General features: G+C 43.2%; 1 protein-coding gene across 6 annotated transcripts in view; it reads right to left on the reverse strand.

Annotated features, from left to right (window-relative positions):
• LOC110498090 (estrogen-related receptor gamma) overlaps positions 1–25,921 on the reverse strand; it is a 283,235-nt gene that overhangs the window by 64,340 nt on the left and 192,974 nt on the right. The window lies entirely within an intron of this gene.

Raw genomic sequence — 25,921 nt, forward strand, 5'->3', positions numbered from 1 at the left:
TTCTAGCGTAGACAGAGAAATGTCAAGGCCCACGACATAGAGCTGTTGTCAGCTTCTACTGCTAACGAGCTGTAACCAGATACACTCACTCACACACACACACAAACACACCTACAGTGCCTTGTAAAAGTATTCATCCCCCTTGGCGTTTTTCCTATTCTGTTGCATTACAACCTGTAATTTAAATATATTTTTATTTGGATTTCATGTAAAGGACATAGACAAAATTGGTGAAGTGAAATGAAAAAAATAACAAAAAAAATTATACATAATAAAAAGCGGAAAAGTGGTACATATGTATTCACCCCCTTTGCTATGCTATGACGCCCCTAAATAAGATCTGATGCAACCAATTACCTTCAGAAGTCACATGATGTGTTAAATAAAGTTCACCTGTGTGCAATCTAAGTGTCACATGATCTGTCACATGACCTCAGTATATATACACCTGTTCTGCAACACCACTAATCAAGGGGGACCACAAAGCAAGTGGCACCATGAAGACCAAGGAGCTCTCCAAACAGGTCAGGGATAAAGTTGTGGAGAAGTACAGGTCAGGGTTGGGTTCTAAAAAAAATATCTGAAACTTTGAACATCCCACGGAGCACCATTAAATTAATTATTAAAGAATGGAAAGAATAGGGCACCCAACAAATCTGCCAAGAGAGGGCTGCCCACCAAAACTTGCGGTCCAGGCAAGTAGGGCATTAATCAGAGAGGCAACAAATAGACCAAAGATAACCCTGAAGGAGCTGCAAAGCTCCACAGCGGAGATTGTCCATAGGACCACCTTAAGCCGTACACTCCACTGAGCTGGGCTTTACGGAAGAGTGGCCGGAAAAAAACATTGCTGTTCGCCAAAAGGCCTCTGGGAGACTCCCCAAATATATGGAAGAAGGTACTCTGGTCAGATGAGACTAAAATTGAGCTTTTTGGCCATCTAGGAAAACGCTATGTCTGGCGCAAACCCAACACCTCTCATCACCCCGAGAATACCATCCCCACAGTGATGCAAGGTGGTGGCAGCATCATGCTGTGGGGATGTTTTTCATCAGCAGGGACTGGGAAACTGGTCAGAATTGAAGGAATGATGGATAGTGCTAAATACAGGGAAATTCTTGAGGGAAACCTGTTTCAGTCTTCCAGAGATTTGACTGGGACGGAGGTTGACCTTCCAGCAGGACAATGACCCTAAGCATACTGCTAAAGAAACACTCAAGTGGTTTAATGGAAACATTTAAATGTCTTGGATTAGCCTAGTCAAAGCCCAGACCTCAATCCAATTGATAATCTGTGGTATGACTTGAAGATTGCTGAACACCAGCGGAACCCATCCAACTTGAAGGAGCTGGAGCAGTTTTGCCTTGAAAAATGGGCAAAAATCCCAGTGGCTAGATGTGCCAAGCTTATAGAGACATACCCCAAGAGACTTGCAGCTGTAATTGCTGCAAAAGGTGGCTCAACAAAGTATTGACTTTGGGAGGGTGAAAAGTTATACACGTTTTCTGTTTTTCTGTCTTATTTCTTGTTTGTTTCACAATAAACAATATTTTGCATCTTCAAAGTGGTAGACATGTTGTGTAAATCAAATGATACAACCCCCCCAAAAATATATATAAATTCCAGGTTGTAAAGGCAACAAAATAGGAAAAATGCCAAAGGGGGGTGAATACTTTTGCATGCTACTGTATGATGAAAAACATGCACGTTGCACGCTGACATGTATGGTTTGATGGCTTTCACATACTGTATGGTCAGCTACAGGACTGTAACACATTTATAGGCGACCTAACTGAGAGAGAGAGCTATATATATATATATATATATAGAGAGAGAGAGAGAGAGAGAGAGAGAGAGAGAGAGAGAGAGAGAGAGAGAGAGAGAGAGAGAGAGAGAGAGAGAGAGAGAGAGAGAGAGAGAGAGCGAGAGGAGTGGGATTGAAGGAGAGAGGGAGTGAGAGAGAGAGAGAGAGAGAGAGAGAGAGGAGTGGGATTGAAGGAGAGAGGGAGAGAGAGAGAGAGAGAGAGAGGAGTGGGATTGAAAAACATGCACGTTGCACGCTGACATGTATGGTTTGATGGCTTTCACATACTGTATGGTCAGCTACAGGACTGTAACACATTTATAGGCGACCTAACTGAGAGAGAGAGCTATATATATTTATATATATATATATATATATATATATATATAGAGAGAGAGAGAGAGAGAGAGAGAGAGAGAGAGAGAGAGAGAGAGAGAGAGGAGTGGGATTGAAGGAGAGAGGGAGTGAGAGAGAGAGAGAGAGAGAGAGAGAGAGGAGTGGGATTGAAGGAGAGAGGGAGAGAGAGAGAGAGGAGTGGGATTGAAGGAGAGAGGGAGGGCTAAGGGGGATTGGAGGAGAGAGAGAGAGAGAGGAGTGGGATTGAAGGAGAGAGGGAGAGAGAGAGAGAGAGAGAAAGAGGAGTGGGATTGAAGGAGAGAGGGGGAGAGAGAGAGAGAGAGAGAGAGAGAGAGAGAGAGAGAGAGGAGTGGGATTGAAGGAGAGAGGGAGGGCTAAGGGGGATTGGAGGAGAGGAGAGAAATGGAGGAGGGGAGTGAAACCCATAGGAGGAGGGACGGAGAGGAAATTCATTTCATCATGTCATAAATCTGCGCCTGATTACAAGACACTTAGGGTTTTAATTAAGGAAGCAGAGAGATAGGCCTATTGTCTGACTTGAGTGTTCGTTTCCTTTTAAATGATCCTCTTCTCTTGGGCATTTACTAGAAACCCACAGATGACCATGAAGACATTACAAGACTTGTTGAGGATTTCATAGCGGTGGTAGAATCCCTTCTGGCATCTAGCAAATTTATAGGGAAGTAGAGGGACAGAGAGACGGAGGGAAGAAGGAGGGGTAGAGGGAGAGGGAATGAGAGATAAAGGGGGAAATGTAGAGGGAGAGGGATGGAGAGAGGGAGGGGGACTCTTACTCTCACAGTCCATTAATACAAAGGTGGAGTGGAAGAGGGAAGAAGAATAGCGATAGATGACTAGGAGATGAGGAGAGGAGGAGAGATAGATGACTAGGAGACGAGGAGATGAGGGGAGATAGATTTTTACATTTTTTATTTCATCTTTATTTAACCAGGTAGGCTAGTTGAGAACAAGTTCTCATTTACAACTGTGACCTGGCCAAGATAAAGCAAAGCAGTTCGACACATACAACAACACAGAGTTACACATGGAATAAACAAACATACAGTCAATAATACAGTAGAAAAAAAGTCTATATAGGCAATAAATAGGCCATGGTGGGAAAGTAATTACAATATAGCAATTAAACACTGGAATGGAAGATGTGCAGAAGATGAATGTGCAAGTAGAGATACTGGGGTGCAAAGGAGCAAGATAAATAAATAAATACAGTATGGGGATGAGGTAAATACAGTATGGGGATGAGGTAGTTGGATGGGCTATTTACAGATGGGCTCTGCATCTGTGAGATGCTCTAACAGCTGGTGCTTAAAGCTAGTGAGGGAGATACGTGTCTCCAGCTTCAGTGATTTTTGTAGTTCTTTCCAGTCATTGGCAGGAGAGAACTGGAAGGAAAGGTGGCCAAAGTAGGAATTGGCTTTGGGGGATGACCAGTGAGATATACCTGCTCCTGCTGGAGCGTGTGCTACGGGTGGTTGCTGCTATGGTGACCAGTGAGCTGAGATAAGGCGGGGCTTTACCTAGCAGAGACTTGTAGATGACCTGGAGCCAGTGGGTTTGGCGACGAGTATGAAGCGAGGGCCAGCCAAAGAGAGTGTACAGGTCGCAGTGGTGGGTAGTGTATGGGGCTTTGGTGACAAATCGGATGGCACTGTGATAGACTGCATCCAATTTGTTGAGTAGAGTGCTGGAGGCTATTTTGTAAATGACATCGCCGAAGTTGAGGATCGGTAGGATAGTCTTTTTTACGAGGATATGTTTGGCAGCATGAGTGAAGGATACTTTTTTGCGAAATAGGAAGCCGATTCTAGATTTTATTGGATTGGAGATGTTTAATGTGAGTCTGGAAGGAGAGTTTACAGTCTAACCAGACACCTTGGTATTTGTAATTGTCCATATATTCTAAGTCAGAACCTTCCAGCGTAGTGATGCTGGACGGGCGGGCAGGTGTGGGCAGCGATCGGCTGAAGAGCATGCATTTAGTTTTACTTGCATTTAATAGCAGTTGGAAGCCACGGAAGGAGAGTTGTACGGCATTGAAGCTCGTCTGGAGGTTAGTTAACACAGTGTCCAAAGAAGGGCCAGAAGTATACAGAAGTATACAGATGACTTGGAGAGACGAGAAGTTGTGGAGAGAAGGGGTGAGATGGACATATTCAATCCCAGTCTTCTGTCCCCACATGCTTCAAGATGCCACCATTGTTCCTGTGCCCAAGAAACGAAATGACTATCGCCCCGTAGCACTCACTTCTGTCATCATGAATTGCTTTGAGAGGCCAGGGATCATATCACCCCTACCTTACCTGACACCCTAGACCCACTTCAATTTGTTTACCACCTCTATAGATCCACAGACGATGCAATCGCCATCGCACTGCACACGGCCCTATCCCATCTGGACAAGAGGAATACCTATGTAAGAATGCTGTTCATTGACTATAGCTCAGCATTCAACACCATAGTACCCTCCAAGATCATCTTTAAGCTGGAGGCTCTGGGTCTGAACCCCACCCTGTGCAACTGTGTCCTGGACTTCCTGGTGGGTTGCCCCAGGTGGTGAAGGTAGGAAAAAACACCTCCACTTCGCTGAGGCCCACAAGGAACAAGGCCTGTTCACCCTGCTATCATCCAGAAGGTGAGGTCAGTACAAGTGCATCAACGCTGTGACCGTGAGACTGAAAAACAGCTTCTATCTCTAGGTCATCAGACTGTTAAATTCTGTTAAATAGCTATCACTAGCACATTAGAGGCTGCTGCCCTATATACTGCATATAGACTTGGAATCACCGGCCACTTTAATAATGGAACACTGGTCAGTTTAATAATGTTTACATTTTGTGCATTGTTCGTATTGTCATGACACTGTAATTTGTACTTTGATACCAAGTTTAGTACCACGATACTCACGATACTCGATAACATCATGATACTAGACAACATCACGATACTCGATACCATCATGATACTCGATAACATCATGATACCCGATAACATCATGATACTAGACAACATCACGATACTCGACAACATCACAATATTCGATACCATCATGATACCCGATACCATCATGATACCCGATAACATCATGATACTCGATACCATCATGATACCCGATAACATCATGATACTAGACAACATCACGATACTCGACAACATCACAATATTCGATACCATCATGATACCCGATACCATCATGATACCCGATAACATCATGATACTCGACAACATCACGATACTCGATACCATCATGATACCCGATAACATCACGATACTCGATACCATCATGATACCCGATAACATCACGATACTCGATACCATCATGATACCCGATAACATCATGATACCCGATAACATCACGATACTCGATAACATCACGATACTCGATACCATCATGATACTCGATAACATCACGATACTCGACAATATCACAATACTCGATAACATCACGATACTCGATACCATCATGATACTCGACAATATCACGATACTCGATAACATCACGATACTCGATGACATCACGATACTCGACAATATCACGATACTCGATAACATCACGATACTCGATAACATCACGATACTCGATACCATCATGATACTCGATACCATCATGATACTCGATACCATCATGATACTCGATAACATCACGATACTCGACAATATCACGATACTCGATAACATCACGATACTAGACAACATCACGATACTCGATAACATCACGATACTCGATAACATCATGATACTAGACAACATCACGATACTAGACAATATCACGATACTCGATAACATCACGATACTAGACAACATCACGATACTCGATAACATCACGATACTCGATAATATCACGATACTAGACAACATCACGATACTCGATACCATCATGATACTCGATAACATCATGATACTAGACAACATCACGATACTCGACAACATCACAATATTCGATACCATCATGATACCCGATACCATCATGATACCCGATAACATCATGATACTCGATACCATCATGATACCCGATAACATCATGATACTAGACAACATCACGATACTCGACAACATCACAATATTCGATACCATCATGATACCCGATACCATCATGATACCCGATAACATCATGATACTCGACAACATCACGATACTCGATACCATCATGATACTAGACAACATCATGATACTCGATACCATCATGATACTCGATACCATCATGATACTCGATAACATCACGATACTCGACAATATCACGATACTCGATAACATCACGATACTCGATACCATCATGATACTCGATAACATCACGATACTCGACAATATCACGATACTCGACAACATCACGATACTCGATACCATCATGATACCCGATAACATCACGATACTCGATACCATCATGATACCCGATAACATCACGATACTCGATAACATCACGATACTCGATACCATCATGATACTCGATAACATCACGATACTCGACAATATCACGATACTCGATAACATCACGATACTCGATACCATCATGATACTCGACAATATCACGATACTCGATAACATCACGATACTCGATGACATCACGATACTCGACAATATCACGATACTCGATAACATCACGATACTCGATACCATCATGATACTCGATACCATCATGATACTCGATACCATCATGATACTCGATACCATCATGATACTCGATAACATCACGATACTCGACAATATCACGATACTCGATAACATCACGATACTAGACAACATCACGATACTCGATAACATCACGATACTCGATAACATCATGATACTAGACAACATCACGATACTAGACAATATCACGATACTCGATAACATCACGATACTAGACAACATCACGATACTCGATAACATCACGATACTCGATAATATCACGATACTAGACAACATCACGATACTCGATACCATCATGATACTAGACAACATCACGATACTCGACAACATCACAATATTCGATACCATCATGATACCCGATACCATCATGATACCCGATAACATCATGATACTCGATACCATCATGATACCCGATAACATCATGATACTAGACAACATCACGATACTCGACAACATCACAATATTCGATACCATCATGATACCCGATACCATCATGATACCCGATAACATCATGATACTCGACAACATCACGATACTCGATACCATCATGATACTAGACAACATCATGATACTCGATACCATCATGATACTCGATACCATCATGATACTCGATAACATCACGATACTCGACAATATCACGATACTCGATAACATCACGATACTCGATACCATCATGATACTCGATAACATCATGATACTAGACAACATCACGATACTCGATACCATCATGATACTCGATAACATCATGATACCCGATAACATCATGATACTAGACAACATCACGATACTCGATACCATCATGATACTCGATAACATCACGATACTCGACAATATCACGATACTCGATAACATCACGATACTCGATACCATCATGATACCCGATAACATCACGATACTCGATACCATCATGATACTCGATAACATCACGATACTCGACAATATCACGATACTCGATAACATCATGATACTAGACAATATCACGATACTCGACAATATCACGATACTCGATAACATCATGATACTAGACAACATCACGATACTCGATACCATCGCGATACCACAAAAACAACAAAAAGAAGGCATATTAGCCAAAGTCACAGAATGGCACTGGATCCAGACAGATAAACTCAGATACTGCTCTGTTCATTGGATCCAGACAGATAAACTCAGATACTGCTCTGTTCACTGGATCCAGACAGATAAACTCAGATACTGCTCTGTTCATTGGATCCAGACAGATAAACTCAGATACTGCTCTGTTCATTGGATCCAGACAGATAAACTCAGATACTGCTCTGTTCACTGGATCCAGACAGATAAACTCAGATACTGCTCTGTTCATTGGATCCAGACAGATAAACTCAGATACTGCTCTGTTCACTGGATCCAGACAGATAAACTCAGATACTGCTCTGTTCACTGGATCCAGACAGATAAACTCAGATACTGCTCTGTTCACTGGATCCAGACAGATAAACTCAGATACTGCTCTGTTCACTGGATCCAGACAGATAAACTCAGATACTGCTCTGTTCACTGGATCCAGACAGATAAACTCAGATACTGCTCTGTTCATTGGATCCAGACAGATAAACTCAGATACTGCTCTGTTCACTGGATCCAGACAGATAAACTCAGATAATGCTCTGTTCATTGGATCCAGACAGATAAACTCAGATACTGCTCTGTTCACTGGATCCAGACAGATAAACTCAGATACTGCTCTGTTCATTGGATCCAGACAGATAAACTCAGATACTGCTCTGTTCATTGGATCCAGACAGATAAACTCAGATACTGCTCTGTTCATTGGATCCAGACAGATAAACTCAGATACTGCTCTGTGCACTGGATCCAGACAGATAAACTCAGATACTGCTCTGTTCACTGGATCCAGACAGATAAACTCAGATACTGCTCTGTTCACTGGATCCAGACAGATAAACTCAGATACTGCTCTGTTCATTGGATCCAGACAGATAAACTCAGATACTGCTCTGTTCACTGGATCCAGACAGATAAACTCAGATACTGCTCTGTTCATTGGATCCAGACAGATAAACTCAGATACTGCTCTGTTCATTGGATCCAGACAGATAAACTCAGATACTGCTCTGTTCATTGGATCCAGACAGATAAACTCAGATACTGCTCTGTGCACTGGATCCAGACAGATAAACTCAGATACTGCTCTGTTCACTGGATCCAGACAGATAAACTCAGATACTGCTCTGTTCACTGGATCCAGACAGATAAACTCAGATACTGCTCTGTTCATTGGATCCAGACAGATAAACTCAGATACTGCTCTGTGCACTGGATCCAGACAGATAAACTCAGATACTGCTCTGTTCATTGGATCCAGACAGATAAACTCAGATACTGCTCTGTTCACTGGATCCAGACAGATAAACTCAGATACTGCTCTGTTTTTTGGATCCAGACAGATAAACTCAGATACTGCTCTGTGCACTGGATCCAGACAGATAAACTCAGATACTGCTCTGTTCATTGGATCCAGACAGATAAACTCAGATACTGCTCTGTTCACTGGATCCAGACAGATAAACTCAGATACTGCTCTGTTCATTGGATCCAGACAGATAAACTCAGCCACTGCTCTGTTCACTGGATCCAGACAGAAAAACTCAGCTACTGCTCTGTTCAATCGTTGGCCATCTTTTGAGTTCAATGGCATTACATTTGAAAAATTGTATGTACATTTATTGGACAGCCATGTATGCATGAATTAATCAATTATACAATCATACAATTAATTTGACTTTGTTTTTACCAATCTAACTACAAAACAACATAACGGTAATAATTTAGTTGAATGGTAAATCTCAATTGATAAACTGGGCGAATCAAGATGTAGCCTAGTTCTATTCACAATACAGGTGAATGGAAATGATTCAATAGGAGTGTCTGCATGCACTGAGTTATTGAGCTTGTTTTAGCACATTTCATGAGGCTACAGATGACAAACAATTCCTTCCATTTTGGATTTATTCTATTGGAAACGGCTAGGAAAACATTATTTTATTGTACTGATCAACAGCATTTGCATAAAAGCAATCTCTTACTTTATTAAAAGAGTGAACCGTCTCTTTAAGAAAGTAATGACATCATTAAAGAGGTATTCACATGAACATTGTAGTCATTTAGTCTCTTATCCAAAGCAACTGGATTAATCTGAGATAGCTAGGTGGGACAACCACATATCACAGTCATAGGAAGTCATTTTTTCCTCAATAACGTAGTCAGTAGAGTCAGAGCTGGAAGAGCAAAAGCTGATCAATTTTATTTTGACTTTGACTTTGGAATCTAGTGGAAACCAGATGAGAGGCGAGGGAGATGAAGAAGTCAATGCGTTTTTGGTGGCAAGGGAGACAAAGTGAAAAAAGTATTTGATTCCCTGCTGATTTTGTATGTTTTCCCACTGACAAAGAAATGATCAGTCTATCATTTTAATGGTAGGTTTATTTGAACAGTGAGAGACAGAACAACAACAACAAAATCCAGAAAAACGCATGTCAAAAATGTTATAAATTGCTAAATATTTGACCCCTCTGCAAAACATGACCTAGTACTTGGTGGCAAAACCCTTTGTTGGCAATCACAGAGGTCAGACGTTTCTTGTAGTTGGCCACCAGGTTTGCACACATCTCAGGAGGTATTTTGTCCCACTCCTCTTTGCAGATCTTCTCCAAGTCATTAAGGTTTTGAGGCTGACTTTTGGCAACTCAAACCTTCAGCTCCCTTCACAGATTTTCTATGGGATTAAGGTCTGGAGACTAGCTAGGCCACTCCAGGACCTTAATGTGCTTCTTCTTGAGCCACTCCTTTGTTGCCTTGGCTGAAGGAAGGAGGTTCTCACCCAAGATTTGACGGCACATGGCCCCGTCCATCGTCCCTTTGATGTGGTGAAGTTGTCCTGTCCCCTTAGCAGAAAAACACCCCCAAAGCATAAAGTTTCCACCTCCATGTTTGACGATGGGGATGGTGTTCTTGGGGTCATAGGCAGCATTCCAGCATTCCTCCTCCAAACACGGCGAGTTGAGTTGCAGGATTTCAGTCCTTCACGGTGTAGTGTGTTACCAATTGTTTTCTTGGTGACTATGGTCCCAGCTGCCTTGAGATCATTGATAAGATCCTCCCGTGTAGTTCTGGGCTGATTCCTCACCGTTCTCATGATCATTGCAACTCCACAAGGTGAGATCTTGCATGGAGCCCCAGGCCGAGGGAGATTGACAGTTCTTTTGTGTTTCTTCCATTTACGAATAATCGCACCAACTGTTGTCATCTTCTCACCAAGCTGCTTGGCAATGGTCTTGTAGCCCATTCCAGCCTTGGAGAGCTCTTTGGTCTTGGCCATGGTGGAGAGTTTGGAATCTGATTGATCGATTGCTTCTGTGGACAGGTGTCTTTTATACAGGTAACAAACTGAGATTTGGAGCACTCCCTTTAAGAGTGTGCTGTATAAAAGACACCTGGGAGCCAGAAATCTTTCTGATTGAGAGGGGGTCAAATACTTATTTCCCTCATTAAAATGCAAATCAATTTATAACATTTTTGACATGCGTTTTTCTGGATTTTTTTTTTTGTTGTTGTTATTCTGTCTCTCACTGTTCAAATAAACCTACCATTAAAATTATAGACTGATAATTTCTTTGTCAGTGGGCAAACGTACAAAATCAGCAGGGGATCAAATACTTTTCGCCCTCACTGTAGATATCAGCATATTTTGCAATCTGGTTTCAGCTGTAAGCGAGTAAGGAAAGTTAGCTGGCAATTAAACCTGGCAGCTACCAGCTTTGTCTAGCATTGTAAAAGTGTTCTAGCCTGTAAGGACATTGTTTTGCGAACAATAATGAAAAGTTTCAACATTTCTACATGCCGTGTTGCATTATTCAAGTGTGTTAAATTGTGTGCAGCCTGAGTGGGGAGCTAACACAGCTCAGACAGCTCTAGCAATGACTAAGTAGAGCAGGAACTCTGCTCTTCACACTGTCAAGGAGCTATGCTGATACAGACTTGGTCCTTTCAATCACGTGAGACACATTTGACAGAAGTACCGAATGTAACAGAAATTCTAGTAGGATGTATGGGTATACTGTGCAACACTAGTGTGTGTGTGTTTGTGAAGGTAGGGCCCAGAATATCGGAGCATCGCTTTGAACGTGCAGGGACAGATTTCCGCTGGCGTTTGGATCGCCCTCAGACAGGGATTTGCATTCTGGGAAAATGTGCTGACCAGCGGAGAGACAACAGACGTGAGAGACTTAGCAAACACGCTAAGCTGAAGAGTGAGAATTAATTAGTGTGTGTGTGTGTGTGTGTGTGCGAATACAGATGACACACTGAATTGACTGCTCCTACCCTTGATTCGATCAGATAAGAATTACTTCAGAAACAAGACCAACAAGTGTTTTCCATCTCTGGCACACCATATAATGTACTGTAGGTACATCCATTGTCACACCAACATACTGTATTGAACTATTCCCTTCTCTGTCAATAGAAGCCTCTTAGAGGAAGAGGAGGAAGTTGAAAAGAGAGACAGACGAAAAGAGAGCCACGGCAGTTTGTGTGTGTGTATGTGTGTGTGTGTGTGTGATTGTTTGTGTGTGTGTGTGTGTGTGTGTGTGTGTGTGTGTGTGTGTGTGTGTGTGTGTGTGTGTGTGTGACAGCAGAAGAGCTGACAGAACAGGTACAGAGAGGGGTCGTGTCATCAAGCGGTCAAGAGACTCTGAACTCCAAGTGGGCTAGCACACAGGGGGCTGGGATGGAGTGATGAAGGAGGGATGGGTGGAGAGGTGCATGAACATCAGTAGATATATTATCATGTACGAAATGAACACTATACTGTTAAACTATAGTATGTATTTACTGTTAAACTATAGTAAATATTTACTGTTACACTACAGTATATATTTACTGTTAAAATATAGTATATATTTACTGTTACACTACAGTATATGTTTACTGTTAAAATATAGTATATATTTACTGTTAAACTATAGTATATATTTACTGTTACACTACAGTATATATTTGCTGTTAAAATGTAGTATATATTTACTGTTAAACTATAGTATATATTTACTGTTAAACTATAGTATATATTTACTGTTACAGTAGAGTGTATATTTACTGTTAAACTATAGTATATATTTACTGTTACACTAGAGTGTATATTTACTGTTACACTATAGTATATATTGACTGTTACACTACAGTATATACTTACTGTTAAAATATAGTGTATATATCCTGTTACACTAGAGTGTATATTTACTGTTACACTATAGTATATATTTACTGTTACACTATAGTATATATTTACTGTTAAAATATAGTGTATATTTACTGTTACAGTAGAGTGTATATTTACTGTTAAAATATAGTGTATATTTACTGTTAAAATATAGTGTATATTTACTGTTACACTAGAGTATATATTTACTGTTACACTACAGTATATATTTACTGTTACACTAGAGTATATATTTACTGTTACACTAGAGTGTATATTTACTGTTACACTATAGTATATATTTACTGTTACACTATAGTATATATTTACTGTTACACTAGAGTATATATTTACTGTTACACTAGAGTGTATATTTACTGTTACACTATAGTATATATTTACTGTTACACTATAGTATATATTTACTGTTACACTATAGTATATATTTACTGTTACACTACAGTATATACTTACTGTTAAAATATAGTGTATACTTACTGTTAAAATATAGTGTATATTTACTGTTACAATATAGTGTATATTTACTGTTAAAATATAGTGTATATTTACTGTTACAGTAGAGTGTATATATACTGTTACACTAGAGTGTATATTTATTGTTAAACTATAGTATATATTTACTGTTACACTATAGTATATATTTACTGTTACACTAGAGTGTATATTTATTGTTACAGTATAGTGTATATTTACTGTTACAGTAGAGTGTATATATTCTGTTACACTAGAGTGTATATTTACTGTTACAGTATAGTGTATATTTAGTGTTAAAATATAGTGTATATTTACTGTTACAGTATAGTGTATATTTACTGTTACAGTAGAGTGTATATATACTGTTACACTAGAGTGTATATTTACTGTTAAACTATTGTATATATTTACTGTTACACTACAGTATATATTTACTGTTACAGTATAGTGTATATTTACTGTTACAGTAGAGTGTATATATTCTGTTACACCAGAGTATATATTTACTGTTACACTACAGTATATATTTACTGTTACAGTATAGTGTATATTTACTGTTACAGTAGAGTGTATATATTCTGTTACACCAGAGTATATATTTACTGTTACACTACAGTATATATTTACTGTTACACTAGAGTATATATTTACTGTTACACTAGAGTGTATATTTACTGTTACAGTAGAGTGTATATATACTGTTACAGTAGAGTGTATATATTCTGTAAGGCCTCCGAAATGATGCAGTGGTCTAGGGCACTGCATCGCAGTGCTTGAAGCGTCATCACAGACCTGGGTCCGATCCCAGGCAGTGTCACAACCGGCCTTGACCGGGAGTCCCATAGGGCGGCTCACAATTGGCCCAGCGTCGTCTGGGTAAGGGGAGGTTTTGGCTGGGGGGCTTTACTTGGCTCATCACGCTCTAGCGACTCCTTGTGGCAGGCGTTGAGCCTGCAGGCTGACCTCGGTTGTCAGTTGAACGGTTTATCCTCCAACACATTGATGCAGCATTGATGGCGGGTCATGTTTCGGAGGACGCATTACTCGACCTTCGCCTCCCGAGCCCGTTGGAGAGTTGCAGCGATGAGACAAGATCGAAATAAATACAAAAAAAATAAAAGTATTTGCTGTCTGTCTAGACAGAAAAATACTATTTTGCAGTAAAAAAAAAATCTCATAGTTGCTGCTTTTTTCCTTTATTGAGCAGCATACATACAATATTTGATCAAATATTGTATCAGTATTTAAGAGTTGATTTACTAATGACCTACCCCTGTTATTCCTTTCTCGCTTATTGCTGCTCTCTTCCTCCCTTTCTCATGCGCATGCACACAAACGCACACCCACATGCACGCACACACACACACCACAGTGTGCGCTCACTTCATAAAGACCCTTCTAACTACCTCATTTATTTCCCACCAAATTAACTCACTCTCACTCCTGATTAATGATTTAATCTAAATGAATCAAATTAAAAATTATATTTCCAAAGCCCACAAAAAGAGGAAAAAGACGAGGGAGAAAGAGACCATTCCCTCTTAACAAATGAGCCTTCAAATAATAAAGGATGACCAGGAGAAGAGGAGAGGGGGAGGAGAGGAGGAGGAGAGGAGAAGGGGGCAGTAATGAAATGGGAATGGCCAGGTAAAGAGAGAGGGGGAGGAAGACAGAGAGAGAGAAGAGAGGTAGGGAGAGAGAGAAAAAAGGAGGAGAAAAATAGAGATTGAGGAAGCTGGATGAGAGTGGGATATGTGATTGGGCAGGTAGAGAGAGAGAAGGGAGGCGCAGAAGAGAGAGAAATTGAGAAACAGCAAAAATACGAAGTAGAAAAGAATAAGGGTTAGGGAAGGATGGGGTAAGTAGAGAGAGGATAGAGAGAGGAGGAGTGAGACAAAAGAAAGAGAGAGAACGAGAGAGATAAAGGAGAAGAGAAAGCTGGGTTGAATTCCTCTGAGGGTTCCTGTAATTATAGTGTCACTTTCACAAACTACACCTCCTCTCTCATCCCTGCATCCCTATTGCATTGTTCCCTTCTTTGCTTAATTTTTCATCCCCCTCTCCCTCCATCTTCCACTCTTCCCTGACAGGACATTACATTATATTATAGCCAGGTCAGCCTAGTTACCAAGGCTTTAATTTAGCAGGCTAACACAGTCATGTGGATCAGTTAGCACATTGAAAGTGTCAGTAAGTCACTGAGTGAACTATAAAAAAGTCACCCATGTGAGTGAGAGGAGGAGGAGGAGGAGGAGGAGGAGGAAGGACAGGGTAGGTGGATGTTGACTGATGTTGTTGTGTTGTGATATAATGTTTAAAATGTACACAGACACACACACACACACACACACACACACACACTTAGAAAAAACTGCTATCTAGAGCCTAAAAGGGTTATTCAGCTGTCCCCATAGGAGAACATTTTGAAGAACCATCTTTGGTTCCAGGTAGAACCCTTTTGAGTTCACAGAGGGTTCTACATGGAAAACAAAACAGTTCTACCTGGAAGCAGAAAGGGTTCTCCTATGGGGACAGCTGAAGAACCCTTTAGGAAGGACAAGGACACGTAGGGCTGTCAGATGTCCAGCTGGCTTAATAGACAGTGTGATGAAGGGGAATCATTCCCAGCGTGGGAATATTGCTGAGGACCAATATTTCGATCCAAGCTGATCCGATCACCATGGATTTTACCCTGGCCCAGCGCCGTTCCGTGTGTGCTCGGACAATTGAAGGATTGTGTGTGAAATGCCATTGACACATTTGTGCTTTTGTAGGAAAAACAACAAAGAGAGAGACACATGAGAAGAGACATGATTGATTTCAGATGACCGACACACACACACACACTGTGTGTTTGTTTATGTGTGTGTGTGTGAGTGAGAGAGAGAGAGAGAGAGAGAGAGAGAGAGAGAGAGAGAGAGAGAGAGAGAGAGAGAGAGAGAGAGAGAGAGAGAGAGAGCGAGAGCGCGAGAGAGAGAGACTGACCAACAATCAAATACTTTACAGGCAAATGTATCCTTGTAACTCTACACCAGCAAAGCAAATGCTCTAATATAGCAACATCATGCATCTTCACCATCACACAATGCTATTAAGAATGTCTGCTACAACACAACTAGTGTTGTGTTGTTTTGTTGAATCTTTAATAATGGCATCGATAAAGTTCCCTATTCAAAGCTATTTTGAAACCTCCCTATCACACTCCACACTCCCACACACTCCCTCAGGAGAGAGGGAAGAATATAGAAAGAGAGAGGGAGAGAGAGGGATAGAGAGAGGGGGGAGGAAGAGAGCAGAGAGAGAGACAGACAGCGACAGAAAGAGATTGAGGGAGAGAGGGAGAGAGAGAGAGAGAGAGTGACAGAGAGGGATAGAGAGAGGGGGGAGGAAGAGAGCAGAGAGAGAGACAGACAGCGACAGAAAGAAAGAGAGAGAGGGAGGGAGGGAGAGAGAGAGAGAGAGAGAGAGGGAGAGAGAGGGATAGAGAGAGGGGGAGAAAGAGAGCAGAGAGAGAGACAGACAGCGACAGAAAGAGAGAGAGGGAGGGAGAGAGAGAGAGAGAGACAGAGGGAGAGAGAGGTAATGTGTAAGGCAGGCCATTCAGTAGTTTTATGGTAATTGAGGTTGTTATGTGGCTGATGTGTGGACAGGGCCTTTCTCTCTATCCACCCCTCTCTCCATTGCTCTCTCCCTCTCCCTCAGACTAGTGGTTAGACTGTTGGGCCAGTAACCGAAAGGCTGACAAGGTAAAAATCTGTCGTTCTGCCCCTGAGCAAGGCAGTGTCCCAGGTGCCGAAGACGTGGATGTCGATTAAGGCAGCCCCCCTCACCTCTCTGCATTCAGTTGTACAACTGACTAGGCATCCCCTTTTCCTTTCCATCGCTCTCTCCCTCCCCTTCCCCTTCCCCTCCCTCCATCCTTCTCTCCATCCCTCCCTCCCTCCCCTTCCCCTCTCTCCATCCTTCTCTCCATCGCTCCCTCCCCTTCCTCTCCCTCCATCCTTCTCTCCATCCCTCCCTCCCCTTCCCCTCCCTCCATCCTTCTCTCCATCCCTCCCTCCCTCCCTCCCTCCCTCGCTCTCCCTCCCTCCCTCCCTCCCTCCCTCCCTCCCTCCCTCCCTCCCTCCCTCCCTCCCTCCCTCCCTCCCTCCCTCCCTCCCTCCCTCCCTCCCCTTTCCCTCTCTCCATCCTTCTCTCCATCCCTCCCTCCCTCCCCTTCCCCTCTCTCCATCCTTCTCTCCATCCCTCCATCCCCTTCCCCTCTCTCCATCATTCTCTCCATCCCTCCTTCCCTCTTCATCTTCACTCCTATAGTTGATGCAATAACAGAGCACCGTTCCTTTCAGGGCTGGGGGACTGATGGACAGTTAGATAGGCTTAGACAATGGCTCCTGTTTAAAACTATATAGAATTCTATATATAGAATTATATAGAATTAGACAATGGTTTCTGTGGTATAAAAAAGTGATTAACCAAATCCAACCAAAATCAGACACACATAAATGATCACAGCAGTGTTTACTGTCCTGGACTGAGATAATGTTCCTATGCTATGTGACGACAGAGAACGGAGGAGAGAGAAAGAGGGAGAGGGGATGAAAAGAGAGGTGTGTGTGTCTTCATGGGGAGTGGCAAGAGCTGAAATGAGAACAGATCAGTGGAGCGATGCCCTGGGCCGTGGGCAGGTGGCTGTGTGTGTGTGTGTGTGTGGCTGTGTGTGTGTGTGTGTGTGCTCCTTGCAACCATTAGATAGCAGGGGAGATGCTCCCTGTTCCTGTACTCAGACTTCACCTGGTGCTGTGTGTATGCATGTGTAGTCAGCCATCCATCCCAGTCCAACATACAAAGATACAGTGAGAAAGAAAAAAATGTTGCTAGTCAACAAAACACAACACTGTATTAGTGTATTAGTGTGTGTTAATGTATTAGTGTGTATTAGTGTGTGTTAGTGTATTTGTGTGTGTTAGTGAATTAGTGTGTATCATAGTGTGTATTAGAGGATTAGTGTGCATTAGTGTGTATTAGTGTATTAGTGTATATTCGTGTATTAGTGTGTATTAGTGTATTCACGTGTATTCGTGTGTATTAGTGTATTCATGTGTATTAGTGTGTATTAGTGTATTCATGTGTATTAGTGTTTATTCATGTATTAGTGTGTATTAGTGCTGATAAGACTGGGAACATAGTGATTGACAGGACCGTGACTCTCACAGAATCACTCTACTGAGGCTAACACAGAAACACTTTACTGAGGCTAACACAGAAACACTCTACTGAGACTAACACAGAAACACTTTACTGAGACTAACACAGAAACACTCTACTGAGGCTAACACAGAAACACTTTACTGAGACTAACACAGAAACACTCTACTGAGACTAACACAGAAACACTTTACTGAGACTAACACAGAAACACTCTACTGAGGCTAACACAGAAGCACTCTACTGAGACTAACACAGAAACACTTTACTGAGACTAACACAGAAACACTCTACTGAGACTAACACAGAAACACTTTACTGAGACTAACACAGAAACACTCTACTGAGGCTAACACAGAAACACTTTATTGAGACTAACACAGAAACACTCTACTGAGACTAACACAGAAACACTTTACTGAGACTAACACAGAAACACTCTACTGAGGCTAACACAGAAACACTCTACTGAGGCTAACACAGAAACACTTTACTGAGGCTAACACAGAAACACTCTACTGAGACTAACACAGATAAACTCTATTGAGGCTAACACAGAAACACTCTACTGAGGCTAACACAGATAACCTATATTGAGGCTAACACAGAAAACTCTATTGAGGCTAACACAGATAAACTCTATTGAGGCTAACACAGATAAACTCTATTGAGGCTAACACAGAAACACTCTACTGAGGCTAACACAGATAACCTATATTGAGGCTAACACAGATAAACTCTATTGAGGCTAACACAGATAAACTCTATTGAGGCTAACACAGATAACCTATATTGAGGCTAACACAGATAAACTCTATTGAGGCTAACACAGATAAACTCTATTGAGGCTAACACAGATAAACTATATTGAGGCTAACACAGAAACACTCTACTGAGACTAACACAGATAAACTCTATTGAGGCTAACACAGATAAACTCTATTGAGGCTAACACAGATACACTCTATTGAGGATAACACAGATAAACTCTATTGAGGCTAACACAGATACACTATATTGAGACTAACACAGATAAACTATATTGAGGCTAACACAGATAAACTCTATTGAGGCTAACAAGGATACACTCTACTGAGGCTAACACAGAAACACTCTGTTGAAGCTAACACAGAAACACTCTGTTGAGGCTAACACAGAAACACTCTGTTGAGGCTAACACAGAAACACTCTGTTGAGGCTAACACAGAAACACTCTGTTGAGGCTAACACAGAAACACTCTGTTGAGGCTAACAAGGATACACTCTACTGAGGCTAACACAGAAACACTCTGTTGAAGCTAACACAGAAACACTCTGTTGAGGCTAACACAGAAACACTCTACTGAGGCTAACACAGAAACACTCTACTGAGGCTAACACAGAAACACTCTGTTGAAGCTAACACAGAAACACTCTGTTGAGGCTAACACAGAAACACTCTGTTGAGGCTAACACAGATCAAGTCTATTGAGGCTAACACAGATACACTATATTGAGGCTAACACAGATAAACTCTATTGAGGCTAACACAGATCAAGTCTATTGAGACTAACACAGATAAACTATATCGAGGCTAACACAGATAAACTCTATTGAGGCTAACAAGGATACACTCTACTGAGGCTAACACAGAAACACTCTGTTGAGGCTAACACAGAAACACTCTGTTGAGGCTAACACAGAAACACTCTGTTGAGGCTAACACAGAAACACTCTGTTGAGGCTAACACAGAAACACTCTGTTGCGGCTAACACAGAAACACTCTGTTGAAGCTAACACAGAAACACTCTGTTGAGGCTAACACAGATCAAGTCTATTGAGGCTAACAAGGATACACTCTACTGAGGCTAACACAGAAACACTCTGTTGAGGCTAACACAGAAACACTCTATTGAGGCTAACAAGGATACACTCTACTGAGGCTAACACAGAAACACTCTGTTGAGGCTAACACAGAAACACTCTGTTGAGGCTAACACAGATCAAGTCTATTGAGGCTAACAAGGATACACTCTACTGAGGCTAACACAGAAACACTCTGTTGAGGCTAACACAGAAACACTCTGTTGAGGCTAACACAGAAACACTCTGTTGAAGCTAACACAGAAACACTCTGTTGAGGCTAACACAGAAACACTCTGTTGAAGCTAACACAGAAACACTCTGTTGAGGCTAACACAGAAACACTCTGTTGAGGCTAACAAGGATACAGTCTCTTGAGGATAACACAGATACAGTCTCTTGAGGATAACACAGGATGTCAGTCAGTCATCTCTCCTCTAGAGTGCTAGTGTTTGTGTGTGTTTGGTTGTCTGAGTGTGTTTGGTTGTCTGAGTGTGTTTGGTTGTCTGAGTGTGTTTGGTTGTCTGACTGTGTTTGGTTGTCTGAGTGTGTTTGGTTGTCTGAGTGTGTTTGGTTGTCTGACTGTGTTTGGTTGTCTGAGTGTGTTTGGTTGTCTGACTGTGTTTGGTTGTCTGAGTGTGTTTGGTTGTCTGAGTGCACCGACATCAGGCATTTTCAAAAGCAATAGACCCATGACTGTGTGTGTGTGTGTGTGTGTGTGTGTGTGTGTGTGTGTGTGTGTGTGTGTGTGTGTGTGTGTGTGACTATGGGAATGTCTCCTACACACATACATTCTCTCTCCCAGGCAGGCGGCTCCAGTCTCAGACAACCATTAGCTCTCCTATGTCTCCACAGACAGAAACAGCCACTGCACTCCTCTGGGACCAGACCACCAAGGCACCACTAGTCTCAACTCGCTAGTCTGACGCAAAAGTGAAATAAAAAATAAAAAATGAACAGTAAACATTACACACAAAAGTTGCAAAATACATTTCTAATGTCATATTATGTCTATTTACAGTGTTGTAACGATGTGCAAATAGTTCAAGTAGAGACGAGGAAAATAAATAAACTTAGATGTGGGTTTTATTTACAATGGTGTTTGTTCTTCTCTGGTTGCTCATTTCTTGTGGCAACAGGTCACACATCTTGCTGCTGTGATGTCACACTGTGTTATTTAACCCAGTAGATATGGGAGTTTATCAAAATTGGGGGTTTATCAAATGTGTGGGTCTGTGTAATCTGAGAGAAATATGTGTCTCTAATATGGTCATACATTTGGCAGGAAGTTAGGAAGTGCAGCTCAGTTTCCACCTCATTTTGTGGGCAGTGAGCCCATAGCCTGTCTTCTCTTGAGAGCCAGGTCTGCCTATGGCGGCCTTTCTCAATAGCAAGGCTATGCTCACTGAGTCTGTACATAGTCAAAGCTTTCCTTAAGTTTGGATCAGTCACAGTGGTCAGGTATTCTGCCGCTGTGTACTCTCTGTTTAGGGCCAAATAGCATTCTAGTTTGCTCAGTGTTTTGTACATTTTTTCAATGTGTCAAGTAATTATCTTTTTGTTTTCTCATGATTTGGTTGGGTCTAATTGTTTTGCTGTCCTGGAGCTCTGTGGGGTCTGTTTGTGTTTGTGAACAGAGCCCCATGACCAGCTTGCTTAGGGGACTATTCTTCAGGCTCATCTCTCTGTAGGTGATGGCTTTGTTATGGAAGGTTTGGGAATCGCTTCCTCTTAGGTGGTTGTAGGCGGTTACGTGGTTCTCTCTCTCTCTCTCTCTCTCTCTCTCTCTCTCTCCCTGTCTCGGTCTCTCTCTCTCTCTCTCTCTCCTCTCTCTCTCTCTCTCTCTCTCTCTCTCCCTGTCTCGGTCTCTCTCTCTCTCTCTCTCTCTCTCTCTCTCTCTCTCTCTCTCTCTCTCTCTCCCTGTCTTGGTCTCTCTCTCTCTCTCTCTCTCTCTCTCTCTCTCCCTGTCTCGCTCTCTCTCTCTCTCTCTCTCTCTCTCTCTCTCTCTCTCTCTCTCTCTCTCCCTGTCTCGGTCTCTCTCTGTCGCTCTCAATTCACTTCCATTCAATTCAATTCAAGGGCTTTATTGGCATGGGAAACATGTGTTAACATTGCCAAAGCAAGTGAGGTAGATAATATACAAAAATGAAAAAACAATTAAAATTAACAGTAAACATTACACATACAGAAGTTTCAAAACAACAAAGACATTACAAATGTCATATTATATATATTATGTATATTATGTATTATGTATATATACAGTCTCTCTCTCTCTGTCTCTGTCTAGAAAATACAAACTGTCTAAGGGAAACAGATAGTCATAACATCTCTTCTCCTCCCCCTGTATGTCTATATCCCTTCTGTCTGGTGGAACTATATATTGGGTAAAGAGCCCTCCCTCCATCCTCACTAGAACCACTAAAGAGCCCTCCCTCCATCCCACTAGAACCACTAAAGAACCCTCCCTCCATCCTCACTAGAACCACTAAAGAGCCCTCCCTCCATCCACACTAAAACCACTAAAGAGCCCCCCCTCCATCCCACTAGAACCACTAAAGAGCCCTCCCTCCATCCCCACTGGAACCACTAAAGAGCCCTCCCTCCATCCCCACTAGAACCACTAAAGAGCCCTCCCTCCATCCCACTAGAACCACTAAAGAGCCCTCCATCCATCCCCACTAGAACCACTAAAGAGCCCTCCCTCCATCCCCACTAGAACCACTAAAGAGCCCTCCCTCCACCCCACTAGAACAACTAAAGAGCCCTCCCTCCATCCCCACTAGAACCACTAAAGAGCCCTCCCTCCATCCCCACTAGAACCACTAAAGAGCCCTCCCTCCATCCCACTAGAACCACTAAAGAGCCCTCCCTCCATCCCCACTAGAACCACTAAATCGCCCTCCCTCCATCCCCACTAGAACCACTAAAGAGCCCTCCCTCCATCCCCACTAGAACCACTAAAGAGCCCTCCCTCCATCCCACTAGAACCACTAAAGAGCCCTCCCTCCATCCCCACTAGAACCACTAAAGAGCCCTCCCTCCATCCCCACTAGAACCACTAAAGAGCCCTCCATCCATCCCCACTAGAACCACTAAAGAGCCCTCCCTCCATCCCCACTAGAACCACTAAAGAGCCCTCCCTCCATCCCCACTAGAACCACTAAAGAGCCCTCCCTCCATCCCACTAGAACCACTAAAGAGCCCTCCCTCCATCCCCACTAGAACCACTAAAGCGCCCTCCCTCCATCCCCACTAGAACCACTAAAGAGCCCTCCCTCCATCCCCACTAGAACCACTAAAGCGCCCTCCCTCCATCCCCACTAGAACCACTAAAGAGCCCTCCCTCCATCCCCACTAGAACCACTAAAGAGCCCTCCCTCCATCCCACTAGAACCACTAAAGAGCCCTCCCTCCATCCCCACTAGAACCACTAAAGCGCCCTCCCTCCATCCCCACTAGAACCACTAAAGAGCCCTCCCTCCACCCCACTAGAACCACTAAAGAGCCCTCCCTCCATCCCCACTAGAACCACTAAAGAGCCCTCCCTCCATCTCACTAGAACCACTAAAGAGCCCTCCCTCCATCTCACTAGAACCACTAAAGAGCCCTCCCTCCACCCCACTAGAACCACTAAAGAGCCCTCCCTCCACCCCACTAGAACCACTAAAGAGCCCTCCCTCCATCTCACTAGAACCACTAAAGAGCCCTCCCTCCATCCCCACTAGAACCACTAAAGAGCCCTCCCTCCATCCCCACTAGAACCACTAAAGAGCCCTCCCTCCATCCCCACTAGAACCACTAAAGAGCCCTCCCTCCACCCTACTAGAACCACTAAAGAGCCCTCACTCCACCCCACTAGAACCACTAAAGAGCCCTCCCTCCATCCCCACTAGAACCACTAAAGAGCCCTTCCTCCATCCCCAATAGAACCACTAAAGAGCCTCTCCCTCCATCCCCACTAGAACCACTAAAGAGCCCTCCCTACATCCCCACTAGAACCACTAAAGAGCCCTCCCTCCACCCCACTAGAACCACTAAAGAGTTCTCCCTCCACCCCACTAGAACCACTAAAGAGCCCTCCCTCCATCCCCACTAGAACCACTAAAGAGCCCTTCCTCCATCCCCACTAGAACCACTAAAGAGCCCTCCCTCCATCCCCACTAGAACCACTAAAGAGCCCTCCCTCCATCCCCACTAGAACCACTAAAGAGCCCTCCCTCCACCCCACTAGAACCACTAAAGAGCTCTCCCTCCACCCCAATAGAACCACTAAAGAGCCCTCCCTCCATCCCCACTAGAACCACTAAAGAACCCTTCCTCCATCCCCACTAGAACCACTAAAGAGCCCTTCCTCCATCCCCAATAGAACAGCTAAAGAGCCCTTCCTCTATCCCCACTAGAACCACTAAAGAGCCCTCCCTCCATCCCCACTAGAACCACTAAAGAGCCCTTCCTCCATCCCCACTAGAACCACTAAAGAGCCCTCCCTCCATCCCCACTAGAACCACTGAAGAGCCCTCCCTCCATCCCCACTAGAACCACTAAAGAGCCCTTCCTCCATCCCCACTAGAACCACTAAAGAGCCCTCCCTCCATCCCCACTAGAACCACTAAAGAGCCCTCCCTCCATCCCCACTAGAACCACTAAAGAGCCCTCCCTCCATCCCCACAAGAACCACTAAAGAGCCATCCCTCCATCCTCACTAGAACCACTAAAGAGCCCTTCCTCCATCCCCACTAGAACCACTAAAGAGCCCTCCCTCCATCCCCACTAGAACCACTAAAGAGCCCTCCCTCCATCCCCACTAGAACCACTAAAGAGCCCTCCCTCCACCCCACTAGAACCACTAAAGAGCCCTCCCTCCATCCCCACTAGAACCACTAAAGAGCCCTCCCTCCATCCCCACTAGAACCACTAAAGAGCCCTTCCTCCATCCCCACTAGAACCACTAAAGAGCCCTCCCTCCATCCCCACTAGAACCACTAAAGAGCCCTCCCTCCACCCCCACTAGAACCACTAAAGAGCCCTCCCTCCACCCCACTAGAACCACTAAAGAGCCCTCCCTCCATCCCCACTAGAACCACTAAAGAGCCCTCCCTCCACCCCACTAGAACCACTAAAGAGCCCTCCCTCCATCCCCACTAGAACCACTAAAGAGCCCTCCCTCCATCCCCACTAGAACCACTAAAGAGCCCTTCCTCCATCCCCACTAGAACCACTAAAGAGCCCTCCCTCCACCCCACTAGAACCACTAAAGAGCCCTCCCTCCATCCCCACTAGAACCACTAAAGAGCCCTCCCTCCACCCCACT

Source organism: Oncorhynchus mykiss, chromosome 19, assembly GCF_057628025.1.
Source record: "Oncorhynchus mykiss isolate SJ-2025 chromosome 19, ASM5762802v1, whole genome shotgun sequence".
Lineage (NCBI taxonomy): Eukaryota > Metazoa > Chordata > Actinopteri > Salmoniformes > Salmonidae > Oncorhynchus > Oncorhynchus mykiss.